The 15,494-nt window shown below is 37.5% G+C and overlaps 1 protein-coding gene across 1 annotated transcript in view; it reads right to left on the reverse strand.

Moving 5' to 3' along the window:
* ZSWIM6 (zinc finger SWIM-type containing 6) overlaps positions 1-15,494 on the reverse strand; it is a 208,324-nt gene that overhangs the window by 84,654 nt on the left and 108,176 nt on the right. The gene's annotated exons all lie outside the window — the stretch shown is intronic.

The following is a 15,494-nucleotide window of genomic DNA, read 5'->3' on the forward strand; positions in this document are numbered from 1 at the left end:
AATGCTTACAGACTGGAAGTGTTAGAAAGTATCTAAGCTAAAATAAACTGGTAGACATGAAATAAATATATACTAAAAACTGCTGCTTTCAGGGCACATTCTTTTCAGAAAAATATGCACTCTGTGCATGAGGTGCTCAAGTAACAAATTCTTTGTTGAAAAAGAATTTAACAGAAGCACTGGTGTAGTACTTACACAAATACATCTTTCACCCTTTTCCTAAATAAAAAGAACCCCCGGGGAAATTAAAGGCAGAAACCAAAGCAAGTTAATGTTATGGCTGAAAGGATGGCAAGGGTTGTACAAGGTTTTCTTGTAAGTTTTTAAAGCTAAATCTAAAAATGCAAGTGTTAACATTTAACACTCACATAACAAAGTATTCATTGGTTAACTAAAACCCAGTGCATTGGCTAAATGTATAGTAAATAATACCTGATTATGTGTCCCTAGTAAAATATATGAGTTAATCATTGCCCCCACAAAACCCAATTTTTACTTTCCTAACTCTGAGAACTACTGCACACAATCCAACATGCCATGCTGCAATTATCAATTTTAAAAACAAAAAGTTTCAATTCACATGAAGCATAATTTCCAGATCACAATTTAGACACATTAAGGGCCCAAAACCAACTTGTCTAAAATATGATATCCTTTCTTAACTACATAATTTTCTCAAAGGGAAATCCTAAATTAAAGAGACTGCATCCTGTGAGCTGGCTAATTAAATCCTCTAGCCTTAATTTCTAATACTAAAGCTTAAACAGCTTATGGAAAGACATTAGGAGATTTTGCCGGCAATTGCTAATGAAGTGATTTCCGTCTTTCAGGAAAAAAAAAATATTTTTTAAAGGAAAAGCTTTATTTTGAAGTCCATCTTAAAAATGCCTGTTTGGAATAAAATCGCTCCTACACTTCATTAATATTTGAGAGAAAGACAATGGCAAATTAACACAAAGACCAGACTGTAAACCACAGCACACCATATAAACAACATAAAAATTTACGGAGCATGCACTAGATGGGCCCAATCAAGAGTTCCCAGAGGCATTCTGCTCAATATTGGTTTTGTTTTCTCGTTAACATAGAGTCTTGCAACACTTCATACAAGGATCCATATGATCAGAATAACTGTGTTAGATATGAATGGCATTACAGTTATTTAATATTTTTCCTGAAAAAAAGACACTTACCCACTAATTTAGCCATCTGTAATGAACACTCCATGTCACCCGCAATCTTGAAGTACACAAAGGTCCCACATTCCCATCAAGCGATAATTCTGTATTTTAATATTGAGGGAACCAACCACTGCCCAGCCCCACATTCTGGGTGGGCAACCAGGGGAGGGAGTGATAAACGAATTGGGTAGAATCTGAGTTATATGTACAACTATAAAGCCACAAAGTACTTAGGAATTTAAATCATCTGCCCCAAGTTTTAAATTCTACTTTCTCTAATGCCTGTCTTCTCTAATACAAGCGAAGCAGCTCCAGACTTGGAGCTTTCTTAAAGGCCAGGTCATCCAGGCCCCATCAGTACAGCCGCCAACGCTGCCCCTACAACTCAGTGCCCCCCGCCTTTTCCTCCTCCTCCCGTGGCCTCTCACATGGGTCCCCCACCTCTAAAGTGCACATGAAGTTTATGAGAGTCCTTTGGTGTCCGAACACCTACTCCAAGCACTTTTACACAGTTTTGTCTTACTTCCCCCTAAAGGCGGGAAGGGACAGAAGATTCTTTTACCTGTTTGTTTCCTGTTGTATTTTACAGCAAAACAACCTTTAGAAATGCTTGTCTACTTGCTTTAGGAGCTGAGGTGAAGTACAAACTCTGGAAATGAACTGTTTAACAGAGCCAAGAGTAAGGAGAAAAGTGTGCTCAGGCCCAGAAGGGAGAATGCAGGCCTCTGTAGTCAAATTCCTCTACCCACAACCTAGAACTCTGGCTTGACCCTTCGACTTTAAATTAAAGCCTGTTTCTAAGAGTTCACCTCTCTCTCACATTGAATTAAGCCGGAAGCAGAGGTCTGTGACGTCATCTGAGGCAGCAGAGTTCTGCAGCACCCTTGTCACAGAGGACTGTCCTGGACAAAACACTCAAGAAGCATCCCTTAGATGAAAGAAAGCACAAACTATCTTACACTCTTGGTAGATGCAACATATAGTCTGGCGGGTCTCAAACTGGCACGTGCGTCAGAGTCACCTACAAGACTTGTTATAACACAGATGCTGGGCCCCACCCATCATCCCAGGTGGTGCTAAAGCTGCTCATCCAGGGATCGCTGATCTAAGATGATTACAATTCAGCCTAAACAAGACTTTCTTAGTAAAAATATATTTAAGTAAACACAATAAACAGAATAGTAAGTAATATATAATTTGTGATTTAAAAATATATACAATATCTAGCCTATCATGTAACCTAAATGTTTCTAATTCCAAATGTGATTTATTAAACTGGCCTGAGAATTACCCAAAAAATAAATAAATAAATGAAATAAATTTTATTTTAAAAATGTATCAGTATCATAATTGTTAACATTTATAGTTACATCATCCTGTCTGAAGTAAAACCTTCATTAAAAATCTAAATAAAAATATAAAAAGTTTAAAATGGTCAATCAGAGAGTATTTACTTTTACAAAGAGATTGTTTTACAATGTCCCATGGTATTCCTCATAATTGAAGGGTCTTTGTGTATTCAAAACAATCCAATTAATGGGAAAAAAATTTTGGCTATTTAAGTAACACATTTTTTGCCTAAGGCAAAATGTACCCTGTGTGAGAAAGCCAGAGGCAATAGAATATGCAGGATAACACAGGCAGAGTTTTAGGGTTAGAACTTTCTAAAATAAGATGTTCTATTAAATAACCTTAGGCAAGTAACAGTCTTGATTTTCTCATCTATGTTACTGCTTAGTTGCTTAGTCATGTCTGACTCCACAACTCCATGGACTATGGCCCACCAAGCACCTCTCTGTCCATGGTATTTCCCAGGCAAGATAATGAAGGGGGTTGTCATTTCCTCCTCCAGGGGATCTTCTCCACCCAGGGATCAAACCCATGTCTCCTGCATTGCAGGTGAATTCTTTACCCCTGAGCTACCAGGGAAGCCCTTTCTCACCTTTAAAAAGGGATTCATGACACCTATCTTGCAGGACTGCTGACAATGTGTATAAACTATCACAAGGATTCTTTCTATGGAATGCCTATTATCATTATTGTAATAGAAATGTCACATGCTCATGCATGCACCTGCTGTTGGAAATGTCAAGCTCTCAAGAGCATGCTAGCATTTCTATTACAATAATGGGCAAGGGTTTGCTGTTGCTGCAGTAATTCTACTCACACATTCATACTTCCAAATTAATAGAACTGCTATGACTTCTAAAAATTTGTTGCTATTTTATACAGCGTAGTCTTAAAATGTGATTTGACGCCAAACGGAAGAAAAAAGCAGGGGACTGAAAAGACTTAATTTTGTCTCAAATAACTTCCAGTTACCCTAAGTAACAGTAATGTTTCACTCCTCATTTTGATGAGCTCTCTACTAAAACATTTTTTTATCCCTAATGTTTACCTTCCATGTCAAGGTAAGTAAATTATTTTTACAGCTCAAGTCCATCTTTTCACTTAGTTGGAGACTAAAAACTGGATGCAATAATAAGCAACTTGCAGTTCTTGTTGTGGAAGAAAAAGGGACCACAGCACAGCTTTTGGTCTTGGTAATTTACGGCCTGACAAGAAAAGTGAAGTCAGAGCTCCTCCTCTCCACAAAGAATCCCGAGGAACACTAGCCCTACCCGGGCGGTAAGTATTGCTATCTTCCTGTCCAGAGAGATTCAGCTGAAAAAAACCCTCTCTGTTCCATGTGTATGTCTTTAATAACAGCAAAACATATGCACACAACTATATATAAACTAGGGGCTTCCCTGGTGGCTCAGATGGCAAAGAATCTGCTTGCAATGCAGGAGACCTGGGTTGGGAAGATCCTCTGGAGAAGGGAATGGCTACCCATTCTAGTATTCTTGCCTGGAGAATTCCATAAACAGAGGAGGGCTGTCCCTGGCGGGCTACGGCCCATGGGGTGGCAATGTCAGAGAGAACTGAGTGACTAGGCCTGTGTGCACTCACACACACCCACAGCCAACAAGGACCTACTACATAGCACAGGGAACTACATAGTTTGTAACAACCTATAGGGAAAGAATCTGAAAAAGAACAGATAAGTGTATCTGTGTGTGTATATATGTTCCTGAGTCACTACGTTGTATACCTGAAACTAACACAATATTGTTAAATCAACTACACTTTCAATAAAAAATTATTACCAAAAAATATAAACAAACAAACATGTTTTTTATAAGGAAAAAAGAGAATGGCAAGGTAGATGTACTAATACAGATACATTTTTTTCTTAAATACACAGTGATAGAAGAGAAGCAGAGAGACTTTGGTTCAAAATGTGGGTGAAACATTAATATTAAGACACTGCCACCCATGCCTCAGAGCAGTGTGATTACAGATGATTTTTTTTATGTAACTTGTTTTTGTTGACACAGAGACAGTGTTTTTCTAAGATTTCTACAACAAATTACTTATAAGAAAAAGAAAGTGTTTTAACTAAAATTGGAAAAGTGCTCAAAGTCCTCTTGAGTAAAGAATTGGCTACACAAATGATGCCCAGCCCACATCCTGGGAGCCTGGCAATGACCACATACCAAGTTCAAACACTGAGGGTCATTAATGCCATCAGTGCAGCTCTGCCTATTGACTGGCCCAGCCTACTTCATAACAGGACACTCCCAGGCTCTCCTTAACCGGTGGATGCTTGGCTTCCTTTCAGGTCAGCCACACTTCAGAGAAGACGGATTATGCACTCAAATAAGACAAGGAGAAAGAGGCTGGGCTCCTGGTTCTACTTTCAGCCATTATCCAGTGTTAGCCTCATGTGCAAGTTACTTAATAACATCTACTTCTTGTTCCCTCTTCTTTCCTCATGTATTAAATAAAGGAAATAGATTACATTAGATGATTTCTAAAAATTGTGTCTAGATAGGCAGCAGTAATGGAGAGCTACCCAAGACAAGAGGAAGGATGATAGTTACCAAAGTCACTCACACAAGACCTCTGACCTGCCTTGACTGCTATAGAATTGAAGCAATGATCACCTCAAAGGAAGGACTTAGAAGCTATGGCTCAGGGAAGGGGAGAGAAAAACAATAGACACTGCTATAGGTGCAGTCACATATATGTCATTGGCACGTGGGGAGAATTTTTTTTAAGTTCTGAAATTCAATATAATAGTAAATATTTAATTTTTATCTACATAATCTTCAGCCATCTGTCTATAACTGAGATGCTTACATACTTTCTGTTGCTTTTTTTAATATAAATATCTAAAATCTAAACCTTATCTTTAAAGTCTCAGACTGCATATAGGTGAAGTTTATTATATAGAATGTATAAACTACCAAAAAACATATAACATAAAAGAAAGCTCATTAAAAATGAAAAGACTGGATCATATGATCGGCTCTGCCTTCACCACCTAAATATTAGGATTTTTTCCTTTAATATCCATTAAATATTCCCATTAAATATTATGAGATACTAAACATTATGAACAACCACTTTTATAATCTTTTAACTTGGTAACAGGTAATATACACGTCTCTATGGGGAGCATCCATGACTAACACAAGGATTTCAGTTCTGAGAAGTCACTGGATTACTGAGCAACTAACAGCTAAGAAGTCGTATCAGAGGTGGGTTCCAGAAAGAGAACCAGTACAAACCTTTATTTCCCAAATTGTGTTCTATGCATTATATAAGTCTGGATTAAGTTACATCCAGGGCCACCCATCTGGATGTTCCAGATACATATCAGAATGGTAACAGCTCTAAGAACTCATACAGTAAACAGACTTCTGTTGAACTTTATTTACTAAAACTCTGAAGAATAATGGTAGTAAAAAGTCTAGAATAGCTATAGAAAATGAAAAAGAAAGCATACTGTTCAAGATAAGCAATAGGGCTGGTAAACAGAATTAAAAGTTCAACTGAGAGTTTAGAAGTCATTAAGCAGAATGGATAAATTGTTAAGCTTGTTGGAACTTCTCTCCAGGAGTTTAAGCCCACCTGGACATGTATGACTTAAAAGCTGGAGATGCCTCATCATCAATATCCCCCATCTAATATTAAATAACCAATCATATATTGCAAAAAATATATTTGATAATCCAGAGTGCCATACATTCTTTACCCACAATAGTCAGGTAAAGTACTTACAATATTTTATCTTCAAATACTGAAAATACGAGTAGCAAAGCTCACATATCTCTTTAACAGAGGACTTGAGAGTGTCTAACATGCAAACCTTGCATTAGAGTTTATTTCATAGTACAGAGAAACAGTACATGATGTCCTAAGAAAGAAGGACTGCTGAGATTCTGGTAATATTTGTAAGTACCCAGGACAGCGCCTGGCATGTGACACATGCTCAATATTTACTGATGAATAAATGAATGAATGAATGAAAAAGTTAAAGTTTTATGTAGCAGAGAGGTTAAATAAAATCTGAATACTCTACCAAACTGCTCTAGCATGAATTTGAAGCTACAAGATAGAAAAGTCTGAAAACAAATGATCTACACACCTGACCCAGGAAGCATATGTTTAAGAGGGCTTCCTAGGTGGTGCTATTGTAAAAAATCCACCTGCCAATGTAGGACACCCAAGAGATATGGGTTAAATCCCTGAGTGGAGAAGATCCCCTGGAGAAGAAAATGGCTACCCACTCCAGTATTTCTGCCTGGAAAACTGCATGGACAGAGGAGCCTGATGGGCTACAGTCCATGGAGTTGCAAAGAGTTGGACACAACTGAGTGTGCACACACACACACACACACACACGTTTAAGTAGTATTAATTAAATTTTTATTGCAGGTAACAACGTTAAGTGTGATATTTTTCAAAATCTCACAAAAGTACCACTAATAATAGGTAAGTATATTTTACACACACACACACAATTACATACACTACCTTAAGTGGCAATTTATTTCTTCAGAAAGCAAAGCAATATAAATGAACAGGTTTATTCTATTTTAGCTTAGGAGAGCATTTCTATTGGATGTAGTGATGGTAACATTACAGAAAGATTCAGAAAAATGCAGGTATTGGTCTAGGACTCCAACCAAAATTTTCCTTTCAATATCAAGTAACTATTAAAGCTGTTTATGAACAATGATGATCTAATGTTACCAAACTTAAGGATTTAAAAAAATGTTTTGAGTAAAATAGACAACTATACCAATTTTGAGGAGAAGGCAATGGCAACCCACTCCAGTACTCTTGCCTGGAGAATCTCAGGGACGGTAGAGCCTGGTGGGCTGCTGTCTATGGGGTCACACAGAGTCGGACACGACTAAAGTGACTTAGCAGCAGCATACCAATTTTGAGGCTATTGTTTATCTTAAACTAGAAATATAAACCCAAATGACTTCAAATATGAAAGAATGCTAATTAAGCAGCAATTACATATACAGTGGCTTAGCACGTATTGCAGAATAATGTGGCCAAGAATTGTCAATGTAATAGGATGAGAACTGACCTGGGAGAGAGACTTGTGTTTTAATCCTAGCTCTGCTACTAATTAACTGTTTGACCTTCAGTCTTGGGCTTCATTTTCATATCTGCAAAAGGAGGCTAAAGGACTAATCAGCACTCCCTTACCTCCTTTTTTTGTTTTTTCTGGGGGAGGAGGAGGTAGGTAGGCACAGATCCCCTGACGACCAGAAAAAAAAGGGCAATAAAAGCTCCCCCCAAATATGCAGAAAATTATGCAGAATATTTCACAGTTCAGCATCTGTTATCTATTCACTTATTTAGGTTAAGGGCATCCTTATAGATCCCTCCACACTTGAAAACTTCAGATTCTAAACAAGTCAAAAGGAACCAAAATATATACACTCACATTTAAATACACAATGAAACCTATAGTATTTTTTTTCTTCTGCTTATAATGAACTTTCAAGGGCTTTTTTAAAAAAGAATACTTAATGTTTTAGGGGTCTTCCCTGGTGGTCCAGTGGTTAAAATTCCACACTTTCAATGTAGGGGGTGCAGGTTTGATATCTGGTCAGGGAACTAAGATCCCACATGCTGTGCAGCATGGGCAAAAAGAAAAAATTTAATGTATTTCAAAGGTATATTCAGTTTACTTCTAAGATGCTTAAAGGCACCTGCAATGCCTATGCAAGTACTCACTTATTTGGTGGCAATATACTTATCCAAGTTCAAGAGACTTTATTATCCATTCTTAGAAACAGAGGACTGAAAGCCCACATAATAATGAGCATGAAATGATGAAACAAGAATAATTCGAGAACAAGTTTATAATGGGCACTGAACGAAAATGGAATGATGATAAATAACTGGCATCATGTTGACGAGTCAATGACTGATTACTCTATTTCGTCATAATACATATATATTAAACACAGATAAAAATATAATAATTCAATGACATAAAAGACCAGTCAAAAGATATATAGTCAACTTCTTTAATCAATCAAAATCATTATGTTCATAAAAACCTATTTTAGTTGCCTAAAACATAAAATATTACAGTCAAGGAAACACAGTTTAAAGCAAAAACAAAACACCTGAGAAACGAACTGTGTGGCTAGTTTTCAGGCTTTGGAATTTTGAAGAAAAAAGCATATGGACACACACAATAAATCACATACAGCTTAACAAACATTTCGTATTGTTCATACTAATTTCTCTGGCTGTGAAATTGAACCCCGCTACCTGAAAACGTAATAAATTTGCCTCTTCTCTTTTACTTAGAAGGATAGTCAAGAAATTGGAAATGGCCTCATTTCTAATAGAAAGTTGTTTCTCTGCTTCAGAAACCTATAAATGTTAGGGCTGTAAAATACGGTACAGAGAGAAGAGGAAAGAGAGATGAATGACAGCTACCCACGGTATCTTTTACCTGGTCTAACTGGGCTTTCTCTTTCATTTCTTGCCCTCCCTTTGCTCCTTCAAATTCCTTCCACACTTTCCACCTTGATTAAACACATTTGTGTTAATACCTTGCCTCACTTTTCCTTATTTTTCACTCCTCTATCAAAATTACCTTTAAATACATATGCACAGCAGGAGAAAATTCATTAGAAAGACAGAGGAAATCTTTTTCTGTGGCAGCTATATTCTCCAGGAACTCCAAACTCTACCCAGACCATTTATTAACTAACTACCAGGGACATCTCAGCTATTCTGAGCCAAGAATAAAGTTTCTTCTTTTGGGGACAACTTAACAGGTCTACTAAAAACACATGTCTAAGTTTATAAGTTTAAAAAAAAAAAAAAACAAAGTTCAACATTTTATTAAACAAGAGGGTAAAAACATCTAGGCAAGCCAAAGAAATAACAGCCTTAAAATAATTTCTAAAAAACCCAAGGAATTCCACTTCTTTCTCTATGATGATTCTTCCTCAAACATTTGGGTTTTGTTTTTTTCTAAATAAATATAGGAAAATTATTGTTACACGTTCTTTTTGAGAAGGCCTCTGATACATCAAATCTTTCTGCAGAACTGAATTCTCCTGGTATAACAATGACAGCCATACTAATGATATAATTTTTAAGGGAGAAAATCAGAAGTGAAAGGTTGATACCCTAAGGGAACACTAAGCTGGTATAATCAGATTAAATGAGGATCCAATTTCATGATCATGACTTTACTAAAACAGTAGAGCTGTATGCTCAAAAAATTTGCCTCTTAATAATTCTTAAGAAAGGTTCAGACTGAAAAACGAAGAGATTTATTCTTGGGAGGAGCATGTTCATTTTAACAGATTCATGAAAATCTTTCAAAAACATATCAACACTTTAACTTCCTAAACAGTTTTCAAAACACCTAATTTAACACTTGACTGTGATGACTCAAGGTTATCATGATGAGCATTTACTGTATTATGTCCTTCCAGCAATGCTGTCCACAGCATTACTCGGCCAGGTTATTGGTCTTTTAGCTGAGGAGCTCCTGCACTGCTCTCAGGGACAAGTACCAGTCTGTTCTTTTTCCCCCTCCTTTCTTGCAGAAGTCAAATGCCCCCTTGTCAAGCTGACATTGTGCTTAATAGCTGGGTCCCCTCTAGTTATTCTAAAATGTTGGTTTACATCTTTTAGGACTTTGGAAACTAGACTACCATCGTTTTTAGAGCTGTATAAAAATAAGACTAAATGAGATCTAAGCACAGGTCTGAGGTTTTCCTCTATTGAGTTGGGGTAGATATTGGTAGATTTAGCTTGGCAGTTTCAGCAGTTCTTTTGACTTACTGTTCTCAATTATATCCCAAGCAGAAAGTAATAGTTAGAGAAAAACAAACTTTTCAAGTTTTGTGGCCTGAACTTGAAAAGGTAAAGTCTAAAATTACTTCTCACTACTAGAAATATGTGATGTGGTAACATGTTTGATTAATCGCTACTGATTAGATAACCAATATTAACAAGAAAGAGTTAACTTTTCTACCTGTCACCATATGTATCTCCGTGTTTTTTCAGACATAAAAAAAAAAATACTTTTAGCATAAACACATCTAATGTAAGTATGAAGTCTAACATAAGAAGGCTCTGTTTTCTCAAGAAGAACATTATTTTAAAAAACAAGATGTGCCCAGGTCTTCCTTTCTAAATACCATTCTCCAATAAGAGAAACCAAAGCTTCTTGGAAAATTGGCTGATTCTAGGGCCAAGATGAAGAAAATACTGATGCCAGAAAGGAAGTGTTTTCCAAAAAAAATTGAGGGAACCGTCCCATCCTGAAGAGTCCCCTTGGCCAGGATGCAACTATTTGAGCAGCAAAATAACATTAGTACTGGATTATAACTCAAGAATAAAATAAACATCTGAGTCCGTACAGATACAAACTATTGAATGAATAAATAAATAAATGGAGAAGGGACACATTTTCCTTACAGAAGAATTTCAATTAAAAAATGTAGAGAGGATGAGAAAAATGAAAATCATCATTAGAACACCACAGTAATATTTGCTGCAGGCCAAGATACACTGATGAATGATAAAATTAGCAGGCAAAGCTTTAAAGAGAAACAGAATATTTGCACAGCCTCAAAGAATTTCCCCTCTAGATATGTAACGTAAAGTCCTTGATGCTCATCATTCCAGTAGATGGAGCTTAATTCTCCTCTCCTATGAGTGTGGATTGGACTTTAGCAACCCCTAACTAATAAAAAGTAAAAGACAGAAGTTTTACAGAAATCTGTCACTTAAGCAGGTGAACATGGTTAGCATAACCAACAGTAAGTCAAGTTAATAATTAAGGTACCCTCTGAAATGATGCAATGAGAATGTTGAACATTACTGCTTCTGTGATATTCTAGCAAAATAATGCACAACCTCAATCTAATCATGAGAAGAGTGTATCAGTTCAGTTCAGTCGCTCAGTTGTGTCTGACTCTTTGCGACCCCATGAACCACAGCACGCCAGGCCTCCCTGTCCATCACCAACTCCCAGAGTCTATCCAAACTCATGTCCACTGAGTCGGTGATGCCATCCAGCCATCTCATCCTATATCATCCCCTTCTCCTCCTGCCTTCAATCTTTCTCCAACACCACAATTCAAAAGCATCAATTCTTCTGCGCTCAGCTTTCTTTATAGTCCAACTCTCGCATCCGTACATGACTACTGGAAAAACCATAGCCTTGACTAGATGGACCTTTGTTGACAAAGTAATGTCTCTGCTTTTTAATATGATATATAGGTTGTTTATTGGAGAAGGCAATGGCACCCCACTCCAGTACTCTTGCCTGGAAAATCCCATGGATGGAGGAGCCTGGTAGGCTGCAGTCCATGGGGTCGCAAAGAGTCGAGCACGACTGAGTGACTTAACTTTCACTTTTCACTTTCATGCACTGGAGAAGGAAATGGCAACCCACTCCAGTGTTCTTGCCTGGAGAATCCCAGGGACGGGGGAGCCTGGTGGGCTGCCATCTATGAGGTTGCACAGAGTCGGACACGACTGAAGCGACTTAGCAGCAGCAGCAGCAGGTTGCCCATAACTTTCCTTCCGAGGAGTAAGCAGCTTTTAATTTCATGGCTGCAGTCACCATCTGCAGAGACTTTGGAGCCTCTAAAAATAAAGTCTGCCACTGTTTCCACTGTTTCCCCATCTATTTCCCATGAAGTGATAGGACTGGATGCCATGATCTTTGTTTTCTGAATGTTGAGCTTTAAGCCAACCTTTTCACTCTCCTCTTTCACTTTCATCAGGAGGCTCTTTAGTTTTTCTTCATTTTCTGCCTAAGGGTGGTGTCATCTGCATAGCTGAGGTTATTGATATTTCTCTCGGCAATCCTGATTCCAGCTTGTGCTTTCTCCAGCCCAGTGTTTCTCATGATGTACTCTGCATAGAAGTTAAATAAGCAGGGTGACACTATACAGTCTTGATGTACTCCTTTTCCTATCTGGAACCAGTCTGTTATTCCATGTCCAGTTCTAACTGTTGCTTCCTGACCTGCATATAGGTTTCTCAAGAGGTAAATCAGGTGGTCTGGTATTCCCATCTCTTTCAGAATTTTCCAGTTTACTGTGATCCACACAGTCAAAGGTTTTGGCATAGTCAATAAAGCAGAAATATGTTTTTCTGAAAGTCTCTTGCTTTCTCAATGATCCCGCGTTATGATGGCAATTTGATCTCTGGTTCCTCTGCCTTTTCTAAAACCAGCTTGAACATCTGGAAGCTCACAGTTCACGTATTGCTGAAGCCTGTATCAAGACAATTCAAATTAAGGCCCTGGAGAAGGGAATGGCTACCTACTCCAGTATTCTTGCCTGGAGAATTCCATGGACAAAGAAGCCCGGTTGGCTACAGTCCATGGGGTCGCAGAGGGGCAACCATGACTGAGCACCTAACACACACACACACTACAAAAATACCTGCCCAGTATTCTTCAAAAGTGTCAGGGTCGTAAGAGATAAAGACCACTACATTGTCACAGATTAGAAGAGCTAGGAAACATAATGACTAAATACAATAGAGTATCCTGGATTGGATGCTCAAAAAGGGCACTAGGAGAAACACTAGGGAAATCTGAATAAAGCCTGCAGCTAACAGTACTGCACCAATGGCTAATTTCTTTAGTTCTCATAAAAGTACCAAGGTTGTGTAACATGGTAACATTAGGGGAGGCTGCGTCAAGGGTTGATGAAATTCTGTACATCTTTCAATTCTTCTGTAAATCTGAAATTATTTCAAAATAAAAGGTTGTTTAAAAAACAATATGGTATGGTTACTTAGGGCTTCCCTGGTGGCTCAGAAGGTAAAGAATATGCCTGCAATGCAGAAGACCTGGGTTCGATCCCTGGGTTGGGAAGACTGCCTGGAGGAGGGCATGGCAACCCAGTCCAGTGTTCCTACCTGGAGAATCCTTTGGACAGAGGAGACTGGTGGGCAGCAGTCCATGGGGTCACAAAAAGTCAGACATGACTGAGCAACTAAGCACAGCATGCGGTTACTTAGATCTTAGCAAACAGATCACAAATACCTAAACCACAAAGATCCTTTCAGCTGCTTTAAGGTAAATATCTAAAGTTCCAATTTAAAGATTAAGAGGGGGAGGGGGGTTCAGGATGGGGAACACATGTACACCCATGGCGGATTCATGTCAATGTATGGCAAAACCAATACAATATTGTAAAGTAATTAGCCTCCAATTAAAATAAGTAAATTTATATTAAAAAATAAAATAAAAATAAAGATTAAGAGGATATCTCATCGCAAAAGAAAGGGTAGGAGAATTTTAGAGAAATACCAGGAGACATACAAAATAATTCAACTTCGTAAGAATTCAGCAGCTTTGTAATATAAAACAGGCAACCCAAATATCTATGAGCAGCAGGCGTTAAGTTGTGACATATTCATATGGTAGAACACTTAGAGCTGTGAAAATCCATCACATCTGGTTTCTTTTTCTTTTTTGATATACAAGTGACACATAAAATTGCATCAGTTTTGGTGTACAACATAATTATTCCATATTTGTATACACTGAGAAATGATCACAAGTCTATTTCATAACACGTATCACCATACATAGCTCCAATTTTCTTGAGATGAGAACTCTTAACATCCACTCTCCCAGCAACTCTCAAATGTGCAATACAGCATTACTAACCACAGTTATCATGCTGTATACTACATCCCAATGACTCGTTTATTTTTAGAAGTTTGTAGTTTTTAATCACTATTTCAGCAACCACCAATCTGTTGTCTGTATCTATGAACTTGGTTTTTGTTTTATTTACCACATACAAGTGAGATCATATAGTATTTGTCTTTCTCTGACTTACTTCACTTAGCATAAATGCCTTCAAGGTCCATCATGTTGGTGCAAACAAAAAGATTTCATTCTATTTTGCGGCTGAATAATATTCTGTTATAGACCACGTTTTCTTAATCCACTCATCCATTGATGGACACTTACTTAGGTCATTTCCGTATCCTGGCTGTTGTAGACAACGCTGCAAAGAACACAGGAGTATGCAAGTCTTTTAAAGTTAGTATTTTTGTTTTATTTGGATAAATATCCAGAAATGGACTTGCTGAATCATATGGCGGTTCTCTTTTTAATTTTTTGATGAATCTCCACACTTTTTTCCATAGTTGCTGTAGCAATTCCCATCAACAATGCATAAAGGTTTCCGTTTCTCCACATCCTTACCAAATTTGTTATTTCTTGTCTTTCTGATAACTACTATATGAGGTGTGAGGTGGCCCTGTGGTTCTGATTTACATTTCCCTAATGACACTGAGCATCTTCTCATGTGCCTGTTGGTCATCTATATGTCTTATCTGAAAAAAATTCTACTCAGATTTTCTGCTTCCTTTTCATTAAACTTTTTATTTTATAATTAAGTATAGCCAATTAACAATGTTGTAGTAGTTTCAGGTGGACAGTAAAGTGACTCAGCCATACATGTTTCTGCTCATCATTTTTAAATTGGTTTACGGGTTGGTTTTTGGTTTTTTTTTTTTTTGCTATCAAGATGAATGAGTCATTTCTATACTGTGCACACTAATCCCTTATCAGCAACGTGATCTGCAAATATTCTCTCCCATTCAGGAGCTTGCTTTTTCATTTTGCTGATAATTTCTTTGCTATGCAGAAGCTTTTCAGTTAATGCTGTCTTACTTGTTTACTTTTGCTTTTCTTGCTGTTGCTTTTAGAGTCAGATCAAAACAAAACAAAACAAAACAAAAACAAAAAACACCATTGCCAAGACTGATGTCAAGGAACTAACGACATGAATGTATGAATGAATGGTCCAATTTCATTCTTTCACATGTGGCTGTCCAGTTTTTCTAACACCAATTATTACAGGGACATTCTTTCCTCATTACATATTCTTGATTCCTTTGTTATAAGTTAATTGACCATACATGCATAAATTTATTTCT

Source organism: Capricornis sumatraensis, chromosome 18 (assembly GCF_032405125.1).
Source record: "Capricornis sumatraensis isolate serow.1 chromosome 18, serow.2, whole genome shotgun sequence".
NCBI lineage: Eukaryota > Metazoa > Chordata > Mammalia > Artiodactyla > Bovidae > Capricornis > Capricornis sumatraensis.